This window comes from Lissotriton vulgaris, chromosome 10, assembly GCF_964263255.1.
Source record: "Lissotriton vulgaris chromosome 10, aLisVul1.2, whole genome shotgun sequence".
NCBI classification, from domain to species: Eukaryota; Metazoa; Chordata; class Amphibia; order Caudata; family Salamandridae; genus Lissotriton; species Lissotriton vulgaris.
Window position 1 is genome coordinate 825832997 of NC_141698.1, and position 27333 is coordinate 825860329.

The window sequence follows — 27333 nt, forward strand, 5'->3', positions numbered from 1 at the left end:
GGGACCTTAGCTCCATATTGAACGTTCGTGAATGTAAGTGGATGGACTTCTTTAATTCTGTCCACAATGGTCTTAATGAAATGCACGCATCTTATGCCCAACTATCTGTACTGAATGGTGACTAGGAGACACATAACACTACGTATCGTTAGGTCCTTTACATACCATCATGACTCTTTTTACCATATTCAACCCAACGTCCATATTTATCTAGACTGTCCTCCAGTACTCTATACTGGATAAGTCACTGTCATGTAAATATGTGTGAAGTAGTGTCTGTGCAATAATTCTTCAGTTATGCATTTTAATTATGCTAAAATATGCACATCAATGTTAGAGGAATTGGTGAAAATGCATTCCAGCATTGCCATACTGGTTGGCCATAGTAATATATATTTGGGATGTTTTGAGGCTCCACACTGTTCAGACAGAATAGCAAGTACATGATCAATCCTCAGTGGTGTATTTTCAACATTGTTAAATATGCACTTCAATTTCGGTGACATTGTGGACAATATACATTGACTTGGTAAATTGAGTATAACATCATGATGTTTATTCATAATATTGTATGCTGTAGTATACAGATAGAATAGCAGGTGCACAAAGTTTCATCCTGACCTCACTGAGACATCCCCCCAAGCGACTAGTCGTAAAACGTTCCGTTTTGGAAAAACATGCTCAACATGTACACCACCTCCCCGGTATTTACCCCCTTCCATGCTGATGACGGCCGGGAGCCGTCATGGCACATAGTGCTCGTGTGCTGATGACGGCTCCCGGCCTTCATGACCGCACCCGCAATCGGAATGTGCCGCACAGTCGCAGAATCGCGGCCGCGCCCAAGGGGTTAACCAGGAGATTTAGCCTGGCCGGGTTGTTACTGGCCAATTTGTTTCCTCCCAGCAGTCCCCAGGCATGATTCCCACGCATGCTGTATATACCTGGTTAGCATTTTTGACCTTTTGAGACACAGAGCCTCTTTATGTCACACGCATCTAATAGCGGTTACCGGCTCCTTCAGAGGTCTGCATTTGTACATTATCTGTAAACGCACATATAAACTAAGTCTGAGCCTCTTTATGTAACACGCTTTTAACAGCTGTTACTGGCTCTTTCTGCTACTTGCATGAGGCCTCCATTTGTGCAGCATCTGAAAACGCGGTTATACACGATACTCCCTCAATATTTAGAAAACGCGCGCTGTACCCTTTTTAAATAACTTTCATTATATCAAGATTTTGGCAACAAGCAGGGCCGCTGGTTTTGAACTTTTGACTTTAGACTTTTATATCATCAGTATTGCATGTAGACACATGGAACTTTTCAGAGATTCCATTTAATAGAGCGCAACACAGACTTTTATTATTTCCCCAATATTGGTTGCAGACGCACAGAGCTATTTAGGCATTCTATTTAATATAACCCATCGCATCCCCTTTCGGGAGCAAATGATTTTTCATATATGTGTAAGCCAGTTATCTGTCTGGATAGGTTGTAAATACTATGATGTATGTATGCACACTACCTTCCCTCTTCACATCACTATCACAAATCCCATGCACCTGTCACCTCACCCTCTGTGCACCGTTTCTTTAAAAACTGTGTTTAAAACTTGAAATATATTGTGCTTTATGAATTGATTAACCTCCTGTTTCATGATGAAATAAAATCACAATCTTATTTGGTATAACTTAATGGTGACCTCTAATTTTGATCGTTTTCAAGGAAATGTTCCTTTTTAGGTCTCACCCTGGCGAATACAGCGGGAAGTGCTGTCTTGCCGCGAGACCTATAGTTAACGCCTGTGCTTACAAGGAGACAAGAGATGGGCACGCGCTGCTTACAAGGAGACAAGAGATGGGCCCGCGCAGCATGCCGGAATCGGATCAGGTCGTGCGCGCGTGCCCATCTCCGGTCTTCCTTGAAAGCCTCATGCACTTCCACACCCCTCCCTGCGCACACACACATGACCGCACACACACATGCACACCCACACGCACACACACACACACACACTCGAGTGCACACATACACAAACGCGCAGACACACACGCGTCCCCCCACTCACCAGGTCTGTCGGACTCCTCTCGTCCCGCGGTGGTGGCAGCTGCACGAGTTAGTAGGCGGCGGGGGCAGGCACCGGCAATGTGCCTCGAGCCCCCTCCGCTTCTCTCCCCAGACTTGTCGCTGCAGCGGTCCAAGCCCAGCAGCATGCTTTTTTCACAATGGGCAGCTTATATCCTTGTAATGCAAAGATTGACGCCTGAGCATTGCTAATCCGCTAACGGTCCTTCTTTTATCTTTGGTCTTCATACGTAAATCACAAAGGAATAGTTTATTGGCCTACAGTAGGGATCAATCTTCTGCATCCCGCACAGGGATGGGTAGGAAAGGAGCAGAGGAGATTCCTTACGGTCCCACCCCGCGGCGGCACCTGCGCAGAGCGTTGTTGAAGGCCGGGGATCTGCAGAGGGCTCCAGATAGCGGATGGGCAGTAGCGCGCATCAGGGAATGAGGGAGGGGGCGGTAGAGCTCCATGGCACCCGAGGAGGATGAGCAACCACCGAAACAGTTACGGTGCCCCGACAGCCCCCCAATGGAGCATGGGGGTGAATTTCTCCTTCAGCTACAATGCGGGCCTGCCAGCAGCGGCTGGACTCGCTCAAGAAGAACCGCCCGCGTGAGTAGCGATCACTGTGGCCAATATTACTCGTAGTTCCCCATTGCTGCTCTGACACCCGCCTCTCTTTACACCATCACCCCCTTTTCAAGCCCATTATCTCCACAACAAATCGTATTAAAAACACCTACGTCAGTACCCCACAAAATGTGTTTTCTAACATACCAGAATGCCCCTAATGCATAAACCACGCGCTTTCCTACTCATCTTGGTAAAATATCAGTGTAACTGTCATTAATATATATGTATATATTTATTGCATGCAATGTCACAAGATTGCCCATTCAACGAGTTTAGCGCCATCAGTGTGCAGTTAGAAGCTAATATTCATGGGCGAGGGGGGACGGGGTAAGAGGACAAACGTCCCTTCTGTCTCCTTCATGGTCAAGAGGCCTAGACCTGTACTTGTGTAGTCCTAAGGTGTGGTGCATGGGAGCTGCGGTGGTGAAGTCGCAGGGTACGTGGCTTCTTGTTTTACTTTTTACATGCACTCTTATAGAGTGCATTTCTCTGTAGTCACTCTCCATTACCCAAGCCCGCCTGCCACTGTTTCTGCTCCATACCTCATGTTGCTTTCCCCTGCCTTCCTCTTGGTGTCCGTTGCATCTTTCCAGCACCCACAGACCATTGTTTCTGACCACCTAGCCTCCTCCTCCAACTTTCCATTGTTGCTTTCCCACCCCGCCCTCCTCCTGTTTGTGCTTGCTTTTCAACCCCGCCCTCCTCCCGCTATCAGTGCTTGATTTATCACACCCCGCCCATCCTCCTCTTGCTGTCCATGCTTGATTTAGCATCCCCGCCCTCCCTAATTCCCCTGTCCATGCATGATTTCCCACCCTCTACGCCCTCCCTCCTGCCGCTGTTTGGCTTAAAGCTCCCTCCCTTGCAACTCCCTTGTATTTCTTGGCCCCCTGCACTTTTTTTACACATATTGCAAGAAGCACGGACAATGTGTCCTGAAGGGGGAAAAAAAGTGCTTTGAACCAGTCAGCGCTTGCCGCGTCATACCACTTTAGAAAAACGCTGCCATGTTTCACAGCAGTCCGCGCTGCTGTGCAACATGTCCCCAAAACACTGACAAAACCAACAATGTAGCGTAGGCAAAACCTATTGACTTTGTCAATGCTTTTATTTTTTAAGGAGCCATGTATATGCAGGTGAAACAAGAGTATTATTTTTTTCTGAAAACTTTCTACCCTATTTGACTCTTACCCTTGTTATATGAATTTATATGTTTTGTTCTTGTATTTTCGTCACAATGACATACACTGAACATAATCTTCACAAAAGTTATTTACAAAAGATAAAGCTATTGCCATCATAAATTACAATAACTTTTAGTTAGGTATTAATTATTTAAAAAAAATAAAAGTCATTGTTATTTTGTAATTTCAATACATCTAAGTCATGTAAATACAACACATTTTGCATTACAAATGCTATAGGTGTTACATTTGCGAAAGTATTAGCATTGTAAATGGCAAAGCTATTAATTTAGCTATTTTCAAAACCAACACATAAATAAAATATTTGTCATTTACAATACCAATAGCTCAAACTTTCCTAATGCGAGACCTATTGCATTGCAAATATTTGTTTTAATGTGTTTTGACTGTTCTCCACTGTGACAATATTTCTTGTAAGAAAATATAAATGGCAAGGCCACATTTAAGGTCATCCTACATGTGAAGGGGTAGCCGGAAATAAAATTACCTAAAGCCCTCCAATAGTAAAGTACTTTCAATCAGCCACTTTTCCTGCAGACAAATTACACCGAATTATTTAGTGAATGCAACACATGAAGGGACAGAAAATGTGTTGGTTAAACCAGTGATGTTCTAGGATATAAAGTTTCTGTTGGTTTCACCCATAATCCCATTACTTGGCAGTGGGCTTTCCTGCTGGTTAGTAGATATCACTAGATTCATGGAAGCAGGCCCACTAAGTCAATCACAAGCATCCAATGCAGCCAAGGGTGCAAAGAGGTTTGTTAGCTCCAAAATGGGAGGAAGTGGCTCCTGCCAGCCATGTGCTGTGCAATTCCGGTAATTTGGATTAGAGGCTGGATTCGGATTTAAGTTCCTGTAGGATGGATCGAATGGCATATGCCTATTGATAAGAGGCCTGAAAGTATTAGACACATAGTTCTGCCCCAATGGTTCAGGTTTGTAAAAGAAACCAAGAGGTAGAGCCATGATGGATGACTTAGGAACAAAAGGTGTATTATTCAAATCAGAGGTCAAAATCCTTTCTGCGATGGGAGTACGATTAAAGTTGATAATAACACAGTCACCCATGCAGATCTTATGGGAACTACCGATCCAGTTGACCCTTCCCACCAAGTTGATATTTTTCTCTACCCTCACTCCTAAAGCTGTATTGCAAGATAACCAATATAATACTTTGTTCTTCAGTTGAAAGTAATCCTCCTTGGTTCTGCATAGAGCCCTCCCCTCTCCCCTGCGATTGTACCCCAGGTGCATTATTCCCCAGGGTAGATTGATCCTGTATAGCCGATCTTTCCATAGGGCCAGAGATTGTGCCTGGTTTTTACACAGTGTGAACCACAGAGGGGGGCAAAACCAGACTTGGATGTGCGTGGCCCCTCCATAACTTTAGAGGGGAGAGTAGAGGTTCCCTAATGGTTGTGTGTAGGCCTGCAACGGTAGAGCAATTCAATGCTGTGGGAGCCATTAGTGACCTTGAATCCAGGTTAGCGGCTACACCTCCTAGCGTTACACTACTTTTGAGGTCAGAAATACTTATCTCAATCGCGTTCAAGCGTTGGATAACTAAGCTCAATTTAGAGTCCATCATGACCCTCATGGAATCCTGAAAGGAAAGCACGTCAGTTCTACTTTTGTCAATCCTTGCTCTCCTTAGGTCTTCTGTGATGACGGGTCGGCTCTTGCTATTTTAGCCTTTCCCCAGGTAGTTGGCCCTTTCTTTTCATGCCCGTCCCATGATTGACTGACTCAAAGCCTCCCAGTCTTCCACGCGTAGGTAATCGAGCAGCTAATGGTATAATTGAATGACTATTGGCTGTAGCTCCTTCTTGCCCCCGGCTTGGATGTATGGTGTCCCCGCTGGAATTATTAACCACGATAGTCGAAAGCTGGTGAGGGTATCATCTTCCCGCCTTCAGAGATGGGGTGGTAAAAGCTTTTTAAATATAACCACTAGATGATGGAACAAGCTACCTCGTCATTAAAACAATTCCACGGTTCTTCTGTCTTTTAGAATGGGACTAAAGACATGGCTTTATACTCTGTAATCTGGTAAGCACCGGTGCCTACATCAAGCTCTGTGGGCTACTTCCACAAGCGCCTAGACGCCCCCGGGTAGTAGTGCGCTATAAAAATATATAAATAAATAAATAAGGGGTAACTGCTGGCCAGTTAAACAACGGTTCAATCTGATGAGTTCTTGCAACTCTGAGTTATCAGGAGATTCGCCTACTCTATCGACAGACCTTTGTACACATGTGGTTAAGCGAAGATGGGCATTTACAGGCGATCTAGAGAGACAACGGTTTACTAGCTCAATCTCCTTATCGAGCACTGATGCAGCCCACTGCAGGAACAAATCCATGGTCACCACTGAACCAAAGGGACCATCCATGCTTCCCCTGAACTGTAGATGCCTTACATTTCCCCATGTAGTACCCAAGTGCACCCAAGTCGATAAATCAGTTAACGAGTCTTCAACACAGGAACAGCAAGGGTCAAAGTCAAGCCTACCTATACATAAACAACATGTTAGACACACTTTACTTGCTACTCCAACTACCAGATTCCTTGGGTTGCAAGTAGGCAAATTCTGCGGCCAGCGGTCTATTCACAAAAGTGTATGAAGAGAAAAAAGAAAGGGAGTTGTCTCCCAATCTGGTTCTCTGTTGCAGCCCCTAGAACTGGAGCTGGTATTGTATTTTTATCTAGGAATATTGCTATTTTATGCCCTTGTACGGTTATAATCAATAATATCCCTATAATGGCATAGGAATCATATCCATATTTAAGTAAATAGCCCTTGCTGTCCAAAGCACGGCAGAAGCTACTTCCTTGGATTCCTAGAAAGCACAACAAGTTCTTTCGACACACCAAACCTTCAGCAACCTGGGAAATCCCCATTTGCTTTTGTTTGGTTTGTCATTAAACTCCTGCGAACACTAAAGGAACAGTCAGTTCTTAGTGACATCTTTATTGACGTCTTATGTCCAAACCTTACGTCAAACTCGGCACCTTTCTGGTATAAATATACCAACGTTGCCTTAAGCAAACACACGGTGGTGGTTTTGGAGCCGAGCAGCTATCTACTTGCCCGAGAGCCCAGCTGATGCGAGAGCCCACGGACGCTGCCCCTCCTCTTTGATGTACTGAGAGAGACGCTGTCTTTTCTCCTGCTGAGAAATCCAGCTCCGGTGTTCTCAGCTGTCTTCGCAGGCTGCTGGGATATCGAGTCCTGAAAGAGAGATACCAGACCTCCTGCATTCTATTACGCAGGTGCGGAGCTGACTAAACTCTTAAAGAGAATTCTTGAGTCAGATTCTTGGCAAAACCAACTTCACTTAAACTGCTACTTACTTACTCCTTCCCACGTATTAGGCTTAGGTCAGGTACACCGGGGTAGGCGTATTTTACAAGCACCAGTTGAGTACGTTAGTCAATGTATATATGTATGTATATATTTTATCCATTTTAAAGTATCTTATGGCTAAGAAACCATATCAATGCTTTTACAGTTTTATTTCATAATACTCTTTTTACTGTACGCACTTTACTTTACATTAAGTATTGCAATTATGGCAATTCATTTCTCTTGCATGAGAAAGAACACTGCTCAATAAATTACACCTTAAATTGAAAACGCCTGTCTCTCTTTTCTCTGCACTCTGGTGAAACTAAGTACGCCCATTTGACTGAGTGAAATAGCTGTCTATTGTTTTCACACAACTCTAGAGATGCACTCTTATTCTGAGGGAGCAAAGTTGTCATGTTATATGGTTGTCGGAAGCTAATCCCTTCTTGTCTATCCAGGGAGGTTAAACTCCTCCTTGTTTATTCGAGAAAGTTTCTAGTGACCTCTGAGCTAGCTGGCAAACCTTAAGTCTAATATTGTCAGTAGAGACCTAGTCGACCTCAGTCCTACGTCTACACTGCTGAATATATTATTCCAATGCGCAGAGCCTATTGGGAATATAGGAACTACACTACACTGGTACAAGAGCAGGAATATGGACGATCTTGCCGTAGTAGAGTACTGAAGTCCTTAAGAAGGTGGAAATGTGAGGCCAAGAGGGTGGGCCCAGCCCAGTCTCCTCCCGTCTCGGATGGGCGTGGCCCGGGCTCACCCACATGCATCCCGTACTGTGGCCAGCCTCCCCCACTTTTATAGCACCTCCTGATGCTTCTAGATGATGAGGGTGGCTCCTGTTGCATTGGAGTGTGGGGTTTGGAGTCCCCCTACTCCTCACGGTAATGAGGCTGCGGCTGCTGGCGTTGCAGAAAGAATTACGTGCTCCTATGCTCCGGGCAACCTCTCCTGCTTTTAAGCATCTCCTGGCGCCTCTAGATGATGAGGGCGGCTCCTGCTGCATTGGAGTGTGCGGTTTGGAGTTCCCCTGCTGCTCACGGTATTGAGGCTGAGGCTGCTGACATTGCAAAAATAATTAGGGGCTTAATTTGTCCCTTTTGGCAGGGAAATACATCATGGCCAGGATAGGGGCACTGAAGTTAACCTTCATTGATCTCTCTAATGCATTTGATCTGGTAAATTGCTCTAAACTGTGGGCACTTATGGAGTCCACGGGTTGTTAGAGATTGGGATTTTGGTTGACTTGGGTATGAGCCCAAGTCACGCAATAGCCACAATCCTTGTCAGCGTAAGGAGCAGCAAAACCCTAAATTAACTTGTGCTCACTCTCTGGTAACTTGGCACAGAGCAATCAGGCTTAACTTAGAGGCAACGTACAAAGTATTTGTGCAAAAGTCATACAGTAAAACAGTGAAAACACCAACCAAAGAGATTCCACATCAGATTAGAAACATACAACTTATTTTGATAAATAAAACAAGACCAAAATGACAAATATCCAATAAGTAGAACTTGAGATATTAATTTTTTAAGAACAAACTGTAAAATAGCACTTAAAAGCAATAAGCGCTTACTTGGGCTATCTGTTTGAGCCAGACAGGTACAAAGTCAAAGGCTTGGTACAACCAAAATGGAGTGCAGGATGATACCGGGACCCAGTGAGGCCCGCTGAACAAAAGTACCTTGATGCTGGCTGCGTCGATGTAGAGGATGCGGGCTGAAGCTGAAGCGATGCGTTTGTGTCAATCCAAACAGTGGTGGGGATGCACCAGTCCTTATCCACATCTCAGCAATGATGGATTGGTTCCGATGAGCACTGATGTGCAATGCGGAGATTTGGCATCGTCCTTGAAGTTGCTGTTGATGGAGATGCAGAGACCTTGTGCAGCCAGTGGTGGTTCTGAAGGTGGTGCATCAGTGCTGATCCATGTAGTACAGGTGGTGCTCCAGTTCTGGTCAGTCAGTGGAAGCGATGCACTGGTCCTGATCCATGCAACCGGTACGACAAATAATGTGTGGTTTTTGCTAACGCATGCACCTTAGGTCTCACTTCAAGGGCCCGGGACTGGGGTGGCACCACTTGGCAGGGCAGACTCACTGATGGCAGAGTCCAGATGCAGAGGCAGGAAAGTTGGAAGTCTTTTATGTCCCTGAGACTTCAGATAAGAAGGTCATCCCTCTAGCCCTTGGAGTCACTCGGGGTTCAAGTGATGCATGTCTGGTCCTTCTCACCCAGGCAGGGGAACAGCCGACAGCAGGGCAGCATCGCATCGCAGGGGGTACAGCAATGCAGAAATCGAGCAGAGTGGTCGTCCTTTTTCCTGGCAGAGTTTTCACATGGACTACTACAAGGCTTCCCCCATTGAGAGGAAGACTCCCCGGTGCACTGCTCAAAGGAGACTCAAGCGTCTAAAGTTTTAAAGCAATGTTCAATCAAAGTTCAATCCACAAAGTTCGATCTCTTTTCATATTTAATCTATAAACATTGTACTTCATGTATGGTTCATCTGTTTCAAAACGTATCAGATACACTCAATCCACAAGATTATAATCCAATCATCAATAATCCCAATGCATTTCGGGCTGTTATGAAGCCCTTCAGTATGGGGAGAAAGTTGGAAAATAATATGAAAAAGAAAACAAGATTGGTACGGAATGAGATGAAATCTATCCATAGAGTACGGAAAGGTAGAGAGGTCATGCAGACTAAGGACATTCTTAGTAAGCCCCGGTGGAGCTGGTGTAGTGCCGCTACGCAGAGTTCCACAGAGTTGGAAAAAAACTCTGTGGAATATGTACAATGTAGAGGATTCCGTGGACGAGGATGGGGAGGATGAGTAAGAGAGAGAGACCATGGTGAGGAGGAGGCAGCCCAGAGATGAAACAGTAGGTAATTGCCTTTTTTTATAATATATAATTGAATTAGGGAGGGTGGGGGGCCGGCTAAACCTTTTTCCTGACCACCACATTCTAGACAGAACAAAATGTAGGCAAAACTCCATAACCCTGCTGACGGAGTGGAGTTCTCCACCCAGGGTTAATTCTTAGGGCATTTTAAAATTTCTCAGATGGTCTCTACAAAGATACAAGCCTAGTATGTGAGAATACTGTAGGAGAGTGGAAGAGAGATGCCATCTACCCTCTCTAAGAACTGACCAGCATGACTTCCTGATCAATGAGATAGCTGTATAAGAAGTTAAGGAAGCAAATGTCAGAATCAAAAAAGGGAAGGCAGCTGGGCTGGATGGTATACCAGGGGGACTATATAAGATTATATGTACAGAACTGAGTGTAGTTTTTTGTTCGCTCTATAATAGTATACAGATAAATGGTACAAAACATCCAGCAACTTAAAGAGAGCCAAATGTAGCGATTATATTCAAGCCAAGCAGACATCCATGGTTTTGTGAGTCCAATCAATGTGTTTGATTATTAAATGCTGATTATAAGACCTTGAAGATTTCCTACTATTCAGAGTTACCTCCCATCTGTTACTCGCCCGGAACTCCTGAATATTTAGAGGATGCTCTTTCAACTCCACTAAAAGAGGCAGGGATAAAAAAATAAGTTGAGCTCTTGGTTGGTAATCGATTAAAACCTTGGTCAGATCTATTGGGAATTGCCAACAGGAGACTTTCAAAGTTTAAGTACCTCCAGATACTATCATGGGCTGATACTCCTCCTGTGGGAGTGAAAATGGATACCACCATTGAAACAAGTCTTCACATTTCTTCTCTAAAGAAAGAGGTTATGAAATGTTATGGCACTCTGCATGAAGCAGAAGATCAAAGGCTGTTTCTCTCCTTTATGACCTAGAAAAGATGCTCGACTGGCGAACCAGATGAAGATTTATGGCAAGCCTCCTTTAAAATGTTATGCAAGATAGTTAAACCCACCACAATTATGAGGAATCACCTGTTCACTCTCTACAGGGCATACTGGACACCTTTAAGGTTGTCTAAATTTAAACCGAGTGGGCAGATGGTTGAATGCAACAAGTACGGACTTCTGGATGCTGACGACCTTCAATTATTCATGGATTGTCCGGTGCTGAGGATCTTGTGAAATTATGTAGGTCAGGTAATGAAGGAGGTGTCAAATGTGAATCTTGAGGTAAGACCCAACTTAAATTTTGGCGGAGTACCGAGCATGGAAACAGTGTTCATGACATAACATCAGATATATAAAAAAGGACTGACCTAAAGACTGGATAATGCAGACTTCTAATGTCTGTAAACTGGACAGTAGATGTGCTCAAAGTGTAATGGATGGGTCCTGGTCTCCAATAATTGATTGGTTCATGAAAAAAAAGTGTGGGTCCAATGATTAAAACAGGTTCTTTCCCTACTTATCCAGTTAATTTTGGGGTTTGGAAAATCTCATCCCCGTTCCATCATGAAAAACTGATTGATCTTCGTGCATGACTTACACTGTGGCTTAAGATGCCTCCAGCGATATGGCACATTAAGAGCACTGGGCATTAACTTGATAAAGGTTATAAGGATTTGCAAATAAATGTGAATATAATATATATATATATATATATATATATATATATATATATATATATATATATATATATATATATATACATACATATATATATATATATATATATATATATATATATATATATATATATATATATATATATATATATATATATATATATGATGTAATATGTGACATCATTAGCAGTGGATTGCGGGTCCGCGATATATAGTTAGTGCATCTAACTATATATGGAATTTCAATGGTTTTGTGCGAGTAAAATAGGTTTTTTAAATGCTAATCCCTAACTATATATGGTCTATAACCTATGGTTTTTTCTGTGAATTTCATTGGTTTTTTAAAAGCTAATATCTATAGCTGTAAAATATATTCTTTATTAAGTGACGTATCACGTAGCCCGTGAGACGCCTCATGATGCATCGCATAACCGTGACGTATCGTCTCTGCAGCGCAAACCAAACCCAAAACGTAAGCGCGCCAGAACACGCTTAAAGATATATATATATTTTTTTAACCTTAATTAGACAAAATCCACACGTGCACATATCATAAACGTTCAAAAAACACAATATGTCGGACTCCCGTTACGCTGCCGGTTAGCTGCCCGGTTAACGTACCAGGAAGCACCTTTACCGCGAAAAATTGCAATTTTTTTTTTCACCCCCCAGGGAACTTTAATAGCCCCCTCATCAATCCTAGGGGTTCAGGAGGGGTTTGCCTTACCCCTTTCATTCATTTACACCTTTTTTTTTCCACCTCTTGTCTCTCGATCCCACAGAGAGACAAGATGGCGGCCACTCCAGACTGTTTACAATGATAACAGCCAATCAGCTTCTCCTCAGACTCCCGTTACACTGCCGGTTAGCTGCCCGGTTAGCTGCCCGGTTCGCGTACCAAGACGCGTCTCTACGGCGAAAAAAACGGAATTTTTTTTTTTTTTTTTTTGGGCCCAGCGTGGCTCTATAATATCCCCTCATCAATCCTAGGGGGTCAGAAGGGGTCTACCTTGCCCCTTTCCTTCATTTCCCCCTTTGTTTTGGCCTCCTCTTGTCTCTCGATCCTACCGAGAGACAAGATGGCGGCCGCTCCGGACTGTTTACAATGTTGACAGCCAATCAGCTACTCGTCAGACTCCCGTTACACTGCCAGTTAGCTTCCCGGTTAGCTGCCCGGTTCGCGTACCAAGACGCGTCTCTACGGCAAAAAAATCGGAATTTTTTATTTTTTTATTTTTTTTGGGCCCAGCGTGACTCTATAATATCCCCTCATCAATCCTAGGGGATCAGAAGGGGTCTACCTTGCCCCCTTTCCTTCATTTCCCCCTTTGTTTTGGCCTCCTATTGTCTCTCGATCCTACCGAGAGACAAGATGGCGGCCGCGCCGGACTGTTTAGAATGTTGACAGACACCGGAGAGCCAATCAGCTTCGCTTCGCAAAGTTCCGATACGCGAAAAGTAAGCGGACCGGAGCGCAGCCCGGAGCGCTGTTACAGATATATATCTTGTTTTAAACGTTAATTTCTCAAAATTCACTGAAGCACATATATTGAGACCTAGCAAAGGCACATCGGGCTAACAGTCCCTACAATTTTGCCAAGTTTCGTGGAAATCCATTCAGCCGTTCGGGCTAAAAGTGAGTCCAACCGCCCTATGGAAATTAACATGGGAAAAACGCGTTTTGGGACCCCCCTTTTTTCTCGCCCCCCCCTTGACGAACCCCCCCCAAATTTCCAGGAGCTGCTCAGAAACAAAATGGGCCATTTTCCTGAAAATTTCAGCCAATTCCGTCCACAAACGCCAAAGTTATTAGACATAGAATTTTCAGAAATCCCATAGGGAAAAAATCCTAACTATATATACCTACTGGCTATCGCCAGTAGGTAATATATATATATATATATATATATATATAGCAAACCACATTCACTGGATGATGTAATCAGTGATGTCATCATTGATGTCATTTGAGATGTCATCAGTGATGTCACTGACCATGTCATGAATGATGTAATATGTGACATCATCAGCAGTGGATTGCGGCTACGCAAAATATAGTTAGTACAACTAACTCAATAGGAGCAATTTCAATGGTTTTTTAAATGCGAATTCCTAACTATATATGACCTGAAACCTATGTTTTTTTAAGTGAATATATATATATATATACATATATATATATATTTATATATATATATATATATATATATATATATATATATATATATATATATATATATATATATATATATATATATATATATATATATATATATATATATATATATATATATATATATATATATATATATATATATATTCACTTAAAAAAACATAGGTTTCAGGTCATATATAGTTAGGAATTCGCATTTAAAAAACCATTGAAATTGCTCCTATTGAGTTAGTTGTACAAACTATATTTTGCGCAGCCGCAATCCACTGCTGATGATGTCACATATTACATCATTCATGACATGGTCAGTGACATCACTGATGATATCTCAAATGACATCAATGATGACATCACTGATGACATCATCCAGTGAATGTGGTTTGCTTCGTTATTTAAATATGCATTATATATATAGCAATTTGCATTGAAGTATGAGTGGATATATAAAAATAAATATTTGGATGGAGGACTTTAACAATTGATAGTGTCTCACTAAATATAGTGGATAGTGACTAAACTGTGTGAATATTTGTATCACTTTGTCAGTTGTTGTGTAAACTGGTTCTCCAGTTGGTTACTAGCTATGTGAAAGTCTATATTAGTTATTGATTAGTTAACTGAGTATTTGTATGGGAGAGTGAATGTGTGTGTGGTTTGGTGGAGGGTGTGTGACTGCCCAAAGATGTGTGAATAGTTGATTCAGTAGATAAATAAGAAAAATAAAAGGCAGTGTATGTGTCAATTGTTGTATATAAATAAGTATACATAAGACTCAATAATTGTGTGTGTGACTGTATGGATAACTGTATACTTGTAATAATGATTTTATTCTACACTAAATTTGACTTACTATCAAAATAAATAGATGAAGCGGTGTTTATATAAGTATGTAGCTAAGTAAGTATGTAAGTATGATCCATTGTTTGCATAAGTGAGTAGGATAACTTCATATGTGAATAGGTTGTGTTTTGGTGTGTAATGTCGATATAGGTGTATAAGTATTTTTGATAGTGTTCTATTGAGAGCATGTATGAGTGAATCTACAGGTAAGTGATTAGATGTGTGTATACATCTAGGAATCAATGAGTGGGTTTTTAGATACTTTTATTGCTGTGTCAATGGATTCAAATATGATACTCTGTATTTTACAAAGAGTGATGAAAGATTTTACTAGTGCATGAAAAGGTGTATGTGATTGTCACGTGGATGATGTCATCAGCAATGTCATCATTGATGTCATTTGAGATGTCATCAGTGATGTCACTGACCATGTCATGAATGATGTAATATGTGACATCATCAGCAGTGGATTGCGGGTGCGCGAAATATAGTTAGTACAACTATATAGGAGCAATTTTAATGGTTTTTTAAATGCTAATTCCTAACTATATATGACCTGAAACCTATGGTATTTTAAGTGAATTTGCAAGGTTTTTTAAATGCTAATTCCTAACTATATATAACCTGAAACCTTGTTTTTTTAAGTGAATTTGCAAGGTTTTTTAAATGCTAATTCTATTAGCGGATAACGTTTAAATATGTTAATATCCTTCTGGGACCACTTTTTAAATGCTAATTCCTAACTATGTCAGGCGTGAAACCTATAGTTTTTTTCAATAAATTGCAAAGGTTTTCTAAATGCTAATTCTATTAGCGGATAACGTTTAAATATGTAAATATCCTTCTGGGACCACCTGAGCAACACTAGGGGGTCAGGGTGTTTCTACCCTGCCCCCTTTTTGCGTTCTACACATTTGTTTTTCTGCTTCTTTTGTGCCTCGGTCTACCTAGCAAAAGATGAATGCCAACACTTCCTGGTTATAAGTGTTAACAGCCAATGAGCATGCTGCTTTCCTGTGAAACAGGCAAAGTCCGGTGAGTCTTTCAATATCTTACTTTTTACCCACATGCATCTGCTTCTCATTAAGATGTATGCTGGGAATTGAAGTAAACAAAAACAACAGGTGATGGACCGAATGAGGATCAATGTCACACATTCAACCCAGTCAAAAGATCTGGGTCCTAATCCATCGTTTTTTTGCACTCCACACCACCCTGGGTTAGACAATGGCGATATGCAAATCAGCTCTGACCCTGTGCCCCATGGGAACAGTCCAGTCCGAACTACAAAAGCCATGTCCTTCCCAGAACGGAATCAAGCATCCGAGGACCGGACCGGTTTCGAGGTAACACCTCTCATCAGCCCGGCTAGCTTGACTCCAGTGGTGTGGAGTGCCTGGGACCCACGTCTGGGCATCCCCAGTACACTTATAGCGAGTTTGCAAAAACAACAGGTGATGGACCGAATGAGGATCAATGTCACACATTCAACCCAGTCAAAAGATCTGGGTCCTAATCCATCGTTTTTTTGCACTCCACACCACCCTGGGTTAGACAATGGCGATATGCAAATCAGCTCTGACCCTGTGCCCCATGGGAACAGTCCAGTCCGAACTACAAAAGCCATGTCCTTCCCAGAACGGAATCAAGCATCCGAGGACCGGACCGGTTTCGAGGTAACACCTCTCATCAGCCCGGCTAGCTTGACTCCAGTGGTGTGGAGTGCCTGGGACCCACGTCTGGGCATCCCCAGTACACTTATAGCGAGTTTGCAAAAACAACAGGTGATGGACCGAATGAGGATCAATGTCACACATTCAACCCAGTCAAAAGATCTGGGTCCTAATCCATCGTTTTTTTGCACTCCACACCACCCTGGGTTAGACAATGGCGATATGCAAATCAGCTCTGACCCTGTGCCCCATGGGAACAGTCCAGTCCGAACTACAAAAGCCATGTCCTTCCCAGAACGGAATCAAGCATCCGAGGACCGGACCGGTTTCGAGGTAACACCTCTCATCAGCCCGGCTAGCTTGACTCCAGTGGTGTGGAGTGCCTGGGACCCACGTCTGGGCATCCCCAGTACACTTATAGCGAGTTTGCAAAAACAACAGGTGATGGACCGAATGAGGATCAATGTCACACATTCAACCCAGTCAAAAGATCTGGGTCCTAATCCATCGTTTTTTTGCACTCCACACCACCCTGGGTTAGACAATGGCGATATGCAAATCAGCTCTGACCCTGTGCCCCATGGGAACAGTCCAGTCCGAACTACAAAAGCCATGTCCTTCCCAGAACGGAATCAAGCATCCGAGGACCGGACCGGTTTCGAGGTAACACCTCTCATCAGCCCGGCTAGCTTGACTCCAGTGGTGTGGAGTGCCTGGGACCCACGTCTGGGCATCCCCAGTACACTTATAGCGAGTTTGCAAAAACAACAGGTGATGGACCGAATGAGGATCAATGTCACACATTCAACCCAGTCAAAAGATCTGGGTCCTAATCCATCGTTTTTTTGCACTCCACACCACCCTGGGTTAGACAATGGCGATATGCAAATCAGCTCTGACCCTGTGCCCCATGGGAACAGTCCAGTCCGAACTACAAAAGCCATGTCCTTCCCAGAACGGAATCAAGCATCCGAGGACCGGACCGGTTTCGAGGTAACACCTCTCATCAGCCCGGCTAGCTTGACTGCAGTGGTGTGGAGTGCCTGGGACCCACGTCTGGGCATCCCCAGTACACTTATAGCGAGTTTGCAAAAACAACAGGTGATGGACCGAATGAGGATCAATGTCACACATTCAACCCAGTCAAAAGATCTGGGTCCTAATCCATCGTTTTTTTGCACTCCACACCACCCTGGGTTAGACAATGGCGATATGCAAATCAGCTCTGACCCTGTGCCCCATGGGAACAGTCCAGTCCGAACTACAAAAGCCATGTCCTTCCCAGAACGGAATCAAGCATCCGAGGACCGGACCGGTTTCGAGGTAACACCTCTCATCAGCCCGGCTAGCTTGACTCCAGTGGTGTGGAGTGCCTGGGACCCACGTCTGGGCATCCCCAGTACACTTATAGCGAGTTTGCAAAAACAACAGGTGATGGACCGAATGAGGATCAATGTCACACATTCAACCCAGTCAAAAGATCTGGGTCCTAATCCATCGTTTTTTTGCACTCCACACCACCCTGGGTTAGACAATGGCGATATGCAAATCAGCTCTGACCCTGTGCCCCATGGGAACAGTCCAGTCCGAACTACAAAAGCCATGTCCTTCCCAGAACGGAATCAAGCATCCGAGGACCGGACCGGTTTCGAGGTAACACCTCTCATCAGCCCGGCTAGCTTGACTCCAGTGGTGTGGAGTGCCTGGGACCCACGTCTGGGCATCCCCAGTACACTTATAGCGAGTTTGCAAAAACAACAGGTGATGGACCGAATGAGGATCAATGTCACACATTCAACCCAGTCAAAAGATCTGGGTCCTAATCCATCGTTTTTTTGCACTCCACACCACCCTGGGTTAGACAATGGCGATATGCAAATCAGCTCTCACCCTGTGCCCCATGGGAACAGTCCAGTCCGAACTACAAAAGCCATGTCCTTCCCAGAACGGAATCAAGCATCCGAGGACCGGACCGGTTTCGAGGTAACACCTCTCATCAGCCCGGCTAGCTTGACTCCACTGTTCCCATGGGGCACAGGGTCAGAGCTGATTTGCATAAAGCCATTATCTAACCCAGGGTGGTGTGGAGTGCAAAAAACGATGGATTTAAGCCCAGATCCTTGTACTGGGGTGAATGTAAGACATTGATCTACATTCTGTCCATCAAATTGTTTTTTGTAATTTTCTCCCTGAGTGTACTGGGGTAGCTCAGACGTGGGTCCCAGAGCCTCCACACCACTGGAGTCAAGCTAGCCGGGCTGATGAGAGGTGTTACCTCGAAACCGGTCCGGTCCTCGGATGCTTGATTCCGGTCTGGGAAAGATATGGCTGTGTAGTTCGGACTGGACTGTTCCCATGGGGCACAGGGTCAGAGCTGATTTGCATAAAGCCATTATCTAACCCAGGGTGGTGTGGAGTGCAAAAAACGATGGATTTACGCCCAGATCCTTGTACTGGGGTGAATGTAAGACATTGATCTACATTCTGTCCATCAAATTGTTTTTTGTAATTTTCTCCCTGAGTGTACTGGGGTAGCTCAGACGTGGGTCCCAGAGCCTCCACACCACTGGAGTCAAGCTAGCCGGGCTGATGAGAGGTGTTACCTCGAAACCGGTCCGGTCCTCGGATGCTTGATTCCGGTCTGGGAAAGATATGGCTGTGTAGTTCGGACTGGACTGTTCCCATGGGGCACAGGGTCAGAGCTGATTTGCATAAAGCCATTATCTAACCCAGGGTGGTGTGGAGTGCAAAAAACGATGGATTTAAGCCCAGATCCTTGTACTGGGGTGAATGTAAGACATTGATCTACATTCTGTCCATCAAATTGTTTTTTGTAATTTTCTCCCTGGGAATTGAAGTAAAAGTATTCCCTTTCAATAGGGTCCGTTACTCTTGCCGCACTGTTTTCAACCCCATTATTTTCTGCAATGTTTGCCTGTGCCCCTCCCCCCTTTCCTTATGAATAAGCTGCAGGTGCAGCGAAACGCGTCGAGCTGTGGCTGCTAGCGTGATTTTGAAGCATTAAAGGATTGCATCCAATCTTCGTGGAGTGGCGTTTCCCTTGCTCTGGGGCAATTGGTGAATGAATAAAGGCGGCATGCTCCGTAGTCAAATATCTTATGACAGGAGTTGTTATAGTTAATGCACCCAACCCCAGAAGAGGTGTGGTGCGTTTATATAGCGATTCTAAAATTGTTAACGTGTTGATAGTTAAACATTAAGTCATTGAACTTTATCTAGACACGCATTCATCCCAAATGTTTGCTGTGGAATTTTCTGTTAAAGACTTGTGTTTTTGAGTTAGAAGTCGCTCAAATGTGTTTTCTATGTAAATGTTTTCATATTTGTGAACTATTTCACTCAAGTAAATTGCTCTTCAGGCCCATACTGTCCTGGAAGAAAACACTATGGACCAGATGGACGACCATTCATTTTTGCGAGTCACAAATCTCGCCATATTGCATTAATGTACAACTGTGCCTATAGATACTGTGTGCGATTCCCACTAGGGTTGCAAAATGCAAGGTTCATGAATATTAATGAGCCACTTTCAATTTGCGACCCCATTGGTAATGGCTGGTCCTCCCAGGGTTGGTGGCCTGCTGGACTCAGCAGACATCCAACTCTTGGACTGCTTTTAAATAAAGGAGGTTTAAAAACAAATATATATATATCCCATTTTCCTTAAAGGAAAACGGGATGCATTTAAAAGAATAAAAACGAAACATTTTAGTTTCATTATTTAAGGGTAGGCAAAGGGGAAGGGGTCTCCTGGGGCTTCCTACCCTTTTGCGAGTACATTACCACCCTCTTGAAGAGGGTGGTAATTTGCGAGTGTTTTGCAACCACAATTGCGGTCACAAATCATATATACTTGTGGGTAGGGTCGCTATTAAGACTATTTAGGAATAGCTGATTTGCATTTCCACATAAAGAGTCGCAAATAAATTGCGACTCGCTATTTAGGAATTGTACATAGCCCTTTCACATTTTGCATGCGCAAAAGGGTCACAAACCCGTTTGCACATGCAAAATAGGGTCACACATCTGGCCCTATATATCTAGGCAGTCCTGCTCCAAGCTGAATATGGGATTCCTATACCCACCTTGATTGTTGCATTTTCTTAGTTTTATACGTCTTTTATGTTGGAACCTCTTGTGTTGCACCATTTTAATCTGGTTTTTCTTAAAATGTTGACCAGATACACATTATCAGTGAAGCACGGTGCATGCAGTGCTTCATACTGATTAAAAATGTCCTTTGTAGCTAAATTCTGTCAATGGGTGCAAACAGGGATCTGTAAAATTAGGCAAAGGAGAAATCTTAATGAGGCACCACCAAATACCCTTGTCAGACCGAGTAATCAGATCTAGTAGTTTGCATTTGTTAGGGCGCTATGTAGAGCTGATAGTGTCACCAATGTTGTTAATTTTGGATGTTGAATGCGGCAAGGGAGGTTTAGAGTTTGTTTAATTTTCTGTATATGAATTAAAATATTGTTACAATTGGAGGATCATGGCTATTTTTTGTTAAAGTTTTTAATGTATTTTATAACAAACTAACATTCCCCTTAACCGTGACTTGAGCCAGTGTGTAAAAATGAAATTTAAATGAATGCAAAAACAAATAAGCAAGCATAAGGATTGGAAAATGTGTTGACGTCCAGCCGAAAAGACTGAAAATCTGATAAATCTTGATAAATGAGGCTTTCAATGCCTGGCCTTTGATGTGTTCTCCTTTTCATGTTATGTCTTGTTTCCGCCTGCGGCATTTGTTTTGTGTGTACTGTCTATCTGTGTTACATCCAGCTTTAAAGATACTACGTTTTTTCTGATCCACAAACGGACTTTCGAGGAAGCAAACAAATCCGCTAAAATACAAGTTAAAAAACCAGTATGCCACGAAGGTTCAAAGGTAAATGCATATTTTATGTGTGAGCTTGTGAAAAAAGTATTCACTGAGGTAAAATAATGAGCATATATGAAACTTTCATCACATTTCCTGAAATAGCTCTTGCAGTAAACATGTTGACTTGTAGATATTTTCTTTAATCATTCAATGTACTGCGTAAATGTACTGTGGAAATAAAACCCAGCATGTGCTTAAGCTTTAAGATTCCCTGTCCTTAAACTGTAGGGTTCTCAGTGACGGACAAATACCATCTAAGTAAATTGAGATTTGCCTGTTGTGTCCAATTTGTGTTTGTAATGGTGAGCAATCCACTTGCCAGCTGCATATCTGAAAGAAAATTAATAATTAATACAGGGAGTTTAAGCAGTTCTTTATTGATGTCCCATCTAGGAATATATATATATATATATGTATGTATATATATATATATATATATATATATATATATATATATATATATATATATATATATATATATATATATATATATATATATATATATATATATATATATATATATATATATATATATATATATATATATATATATATATATATATATATTCCTGCGGGTCTGAGTCTCCTTCTTCGCCGCCGCCGCTTTCCTTGCGGTTAGATTGGAGGTTGTGGGAGCCAATCGTTGTGAATATATATATATATGGTTATAGTTAGGATTATTGTATAGGGAATCAGCAACATTCTATTGGGAATAACTTTGGCGCCGATTGAGGGATCTGCCAGAAATTTTTTTCAAATTTGGCTCGCGGCGCTCCGCTCCTTCCCTGAAAGTTTGGGGGGGATTTGTCAAGTGGGGGCAGAGATAAAAGGGGGGTCCCAAATGTGTTTACCCCATGTTAATTTCCATAGGGGAATTGGACTCACTTTTAGCCCGAACGGCTGAATGGATTTCCACCAAACTTGGCAAAATTGTAGGGACTGGTAGCCCGATGTGCCTTTGCTGTGTCTCAAGATATGTGCTCCAGTGGATTTTGATTAATTTAGGTTAAAAAAAATATATATATCTATATGCACGCCCCGGTACGCGCACCGGGGCGCGTATCAGTGGGCTACGTGAGTTCGCACGCGGAAAGCTGATTGGCTCTCGGCTGTCTGTCAACATTCCAAACCGTCCGGAGCGGCCGCCATCTTGTGTCTCGGTAGGATCGAGACACAAGAGGTGGGCAAAAAAAAAAGAGGGAAATGACCAAAAGGGTGCAGAGTAGACTCCCCCTGACTCCCTAGGTTTGATGTGGGGGCCGCAGGGGAGCGGCCGGTACGCGCACCGGGGGCGAACCGGGGAGCGTACCATGGGGAAAAAAGAATGACAGAGTTTTTAAAAAATGTAGCTTTTTTTATAAATTGGAGGTAGTTCTAAAAAGAACTGGTTTTTTTCTTCTTTTTGTTATTTTATATTTTTGTAATTGTTTTTTTGAACATTTTGTACTTTTTTTTAGCTTTTATGAACAGTTTTATATTTATTTTGTTATTTTTATGGGGACAAACAAAAAACAGGGAATTGTAAACGGCTCAACTGGAGCAAAAAAACTCAGGAAAAAATTAAGGTTTTTTTGGGCAATTGTGGTTGTCACCAGCACGGTTGATGAGTTTAATGCTTTGCTCACCATAGGTAATTGGTGGTCCTCTTGGTGGTGGTGGTGGTGGTGGTGGCTGAGATGCTCCTGCTGCTGCTGCTACTGTAGCCATTTCTGAGTACAAATAGGTAGTAATAGCTCTGGAAACAGGTCTTCCTCACTCAAAGTACGAAGTGTGAATGAGGAAAAAAGGTGGGGGCTTTCATCATTAGGAAAACAAAAATGTCCTGAACCAATGAAAAGTGTTATTTTCAGGTAACATGACCAGGGCTTTCATCATTTGGAAACCAAAACTGTCCTTAACCAATAAAAAGTGTTATTTTTAGGTCACATGACCCGACGCGCTTACGCTACGCGCCCCTGGGCGCGCCCAGGGGCGCATAGCGTAAGCGCGTCAGATGCTTACGTAGCACGATCCTATGCGCTCGAGTGCTTCCGGGTGCGCTTACGCCATGCATATCACGCGGACGCGGCTACGCGATACGTCACAATGATGTTTTCATTCGCGGCAATAGCGCTAACGGGACGCTCACCGGTACGCGCACGGGGGCGCTCCGCAAGACTGCGCTTACAGGTGCGCTCACCGGTACACGCCCCGGGAGCGCTCCAGGGCAAATAAAAATTAAAATCATGAACAATATACATAAAGAAAATAGTATTACATAAATATACAATATAAGATTCATTATAAAAAATATGTCACTGTGTGTCACTGACCATGTCATGAGTGATGTAATATGTGACGTCATCAGCAGTGCATTGCAGGCGCGCAAGTTATAGTGAGTCCAACTAACTATAACGTGGGAATTTCAATGGTTTTATGTCAGTAAAATTTCCAGCTAACTATAACTGGTGTGAAACCTATGGTTTTTTCAGATTATATATATATATATATATATATATATTACCTACTGGCGGTCGCCAGTAGGTATATATAGTTAGGACCTAGTTTCCATAAAAATCTGAAACATTCTATTTGGAATAACTTTGGCCTCGATTGAGGAATTTGCGTGCAATTTTCCAAAATTTTGGCCAGCTCAGTTCTGCTCCTTCCCTGAAAGTTATGGGGGGATTCGTCAAGCAGGGGCTGAGAAAAAAGGGGGGTCCCAAAACGTGTTTTCCCCATGTTAATTTCCATAGGACGTTTAGACACGGTTACAGCCCGAACCGCTGAACGGAATTACACCAAACTTGGCAAAATTGTAGGGACTGGTACGCAGAAGTGCCTTTTGATTAAATGGTGTAAATCCCTCCAGTAGTTCCTGAGAAAATCAAAAGAGAAAAAATATATATATCTATAGCAGTTTACTCTAAGCTTACTGTAAGCTTACTGTACTCTGTACCATTCCAAGCACGAGCTGCATGCTGATTGGCTGCCAATGTCTGTCAACACTCCAAACCAGAAAGTGTTGGCAGCCATCTTTTGCCTCGGTAGACTGAGGCACGGGAAAGCAGAAAAACAAAGGTGCAAAACACGCAAAGGGAGCAGGGTAGAAGCACCCTGACCCCCGAGGCCTGCTCAGGGGGTCCCACAAGGCCCCCCTTCCCAAATTTAATTTTTTTTTTTTTTAAATCGCGGGGTATGCGTACATGATAGCACCTCATTGAAAAGCATTGCAGTTAATAGAAGGTTTTAAGACTTTAGTTACATTATAAATCATTTGTTGATGGTGGTACCATACTCATTTTAGGAATTGTGGTGTGTTCTAAGGTGATTTTACCATGTGAAAAAGCCTTCTAATGGGATATCATGAATCATGTTTGAAAGAAAACTATTATCTAATGCTTTTCCCACAGTGGTTTGGAAGGGGATCTATAAGCTAAACTGAAAGCATATTTTCTGTAAATTCACATTATCTTTCTCAGTCATGTGTGAATAAAGTCTGGCATTCTCAGTAAAACATGGACATCCAACAAGGACAGAGACTGTCAGTTGATTCCTTTGTGTTCTACTGCAGCCTCTAGAGTGTTCTAAAGAACCACTAGAGCGCTAACAGTCCTACTTATTACAAAGGTATGGCACACCTGAAGCAATCTTGATTGAAATAAAGTGGTAACTCTTAAAACATTTAATTTAAAAAGGAACAAAATGAGGGGGTATATTTTGCCATAGAAAGTATGATTAGTGCTGCAGAAAGAAGAATTAGGGCACATTTTGAGTGACTTCTCAAATCCTCCTCTATTTCATTAAATAATTCTGACATGCAGTCTCCCAAGATGGCCACCAGAGACAAAAGAGCCCAAACGTAGCCCAAATATCACCCAGATGTAGCCAAGTGTAGCCCAATGACAGAATGTCCCAGAGTGTTCTAAAGAACAACTAGAGCGCTAACAGTCTTACTTATGACAAAAGTATGGCACACCAGAAGCCATCTTGATTGGAATGAAGTGGTAAGTCTGAAAACATTTAATTTAAAAAGGAACAAAATTAGGGCACATTTTGAGTGACTTCTCAAATCCTCTTCGATTTCATTAAAAAAATTCTGACATGCAGACTGAAACATGCACTTTGAATATCAGCAGCAGACTTCCCTGGTGAGCAGTAGCTTTACTACAGTGATCTAATGAGCAACTAGAGTGCTAACATTCAGAATTTATGGCAAATGTGTGACACATCTGAATGCCTTCTTGATGGAACCAAAGTAAACAAGCATTGAAAATGCAATATATCTCGCCCTCGTTTAAGTTAAAGCCATTCTGTTTGTAATGAGGTGGCTTTTTAGCTTTGCTTTTATTAGTGTTTTTCAAACTTTCATGTAAATAACATGCATATGTATGCATATATGTACATGTATGCATGCATTTATATTTGTATTTATATAGATATGCAGATTATATATGTTTATATATGTATGTATATATATATTCACTGAAAAAACCATAGGTTATAGACCATATATAGTTAGGAATTCGCATTTACAAAACCTTATTTTACTCACACAAAACCATTGAAATTCCATATATAGTTAGTTGCACTAACTATATATCGCGCACCCGCAATCCACTGCTGATGATGTCACATATTACATCATTCATGACATGGTCAGTGACATCACTGATGACATCACTGATGACATCTCAAATGACATCACTGATGACATCTCAAATGACATCACTGATGACATCATTGATGACATCTCATTTGACATTACTGATCACATCACTGATGATATCATTCATGTGATAATACGATGAACCTCTTCAGACTCTAATATAACCTTAGATACAATCAGTGTAAACAGACACTCACAGACTGTCACTCATCCATGGAGTTACTCACACACCTAGTCAGTCAATCAAAGAATCAATCACACCTCCATTTCCTCAACTATACAGTTATACAAACTTTACTTATTCAAACATATACTAACACATATTAACTCTCTTATACAATCCCTGATACAAGTTCACAATGATCCATACAGCCACTCACACATTCACTGGCTCTTATGCACAGTTATTTATATATGTCAACTCTCACATGTACTGTGTTTTACATATGTACTTACTTTGACATGTAGCACTGAGATATCCATTCACTCACCAATACACTCATGCACACAGTCAACCGCCCATACAGCTGTTTCCACATGCACTTTTGAAACCATACATCTAGTGAATCAACTGCTCACACATCTATGCACAGAGTCATACACCTCCAAGCCACCCACACACACACTCAGTCTCCCATACAAATACTTGGGCAACCAATCAATAACCCATATAGTTACTCATATAGATACTTATCAACACATGCAACAGTTTACAGAACAACAGACATAATGATGCACAAATTAAGACAGTTTAGTCATTAACCCATGCACTCAGTGAGACACATTTAATCACTCACTCATACAGTCAGTCATGCACCTACTAAATCCTTCATCCAGACACTTATACATCCACTCATTCTTCAATATGTAAGACATATTTTAACTTTACAGAAACATACAGTCACTGGATGTTGTCATCAGTGATGTCATCAGTGATGTCATTTGAGATGTCATCAGTGATGTCATCAGTGATGTCACTGACCATGTCATGAATGATGTAATATGTGACATCATCAGCAGTGGATTGCGGGTGCGCGATATATAGTTAGTGCAACTAACTATATATGGAATTTCAATGGTTTTGTGTGAGTAAAATAAGGTTTTGTAAATGCGAATTCCTAACTATATATGGTCTATAACCTATGGTTTTTTCAGTGAATTTTCAAGGTTTTGTAAATGCTAATTCCTAACTATATATGGTCTATAACCTATGGTTTTTTCAGTGAATTTTCAAGGTTTTGTAAATGCTAATTCCTAACTATATATGGTCTATAGCCTATGGTTTTTTCAGTGAATATATATATAT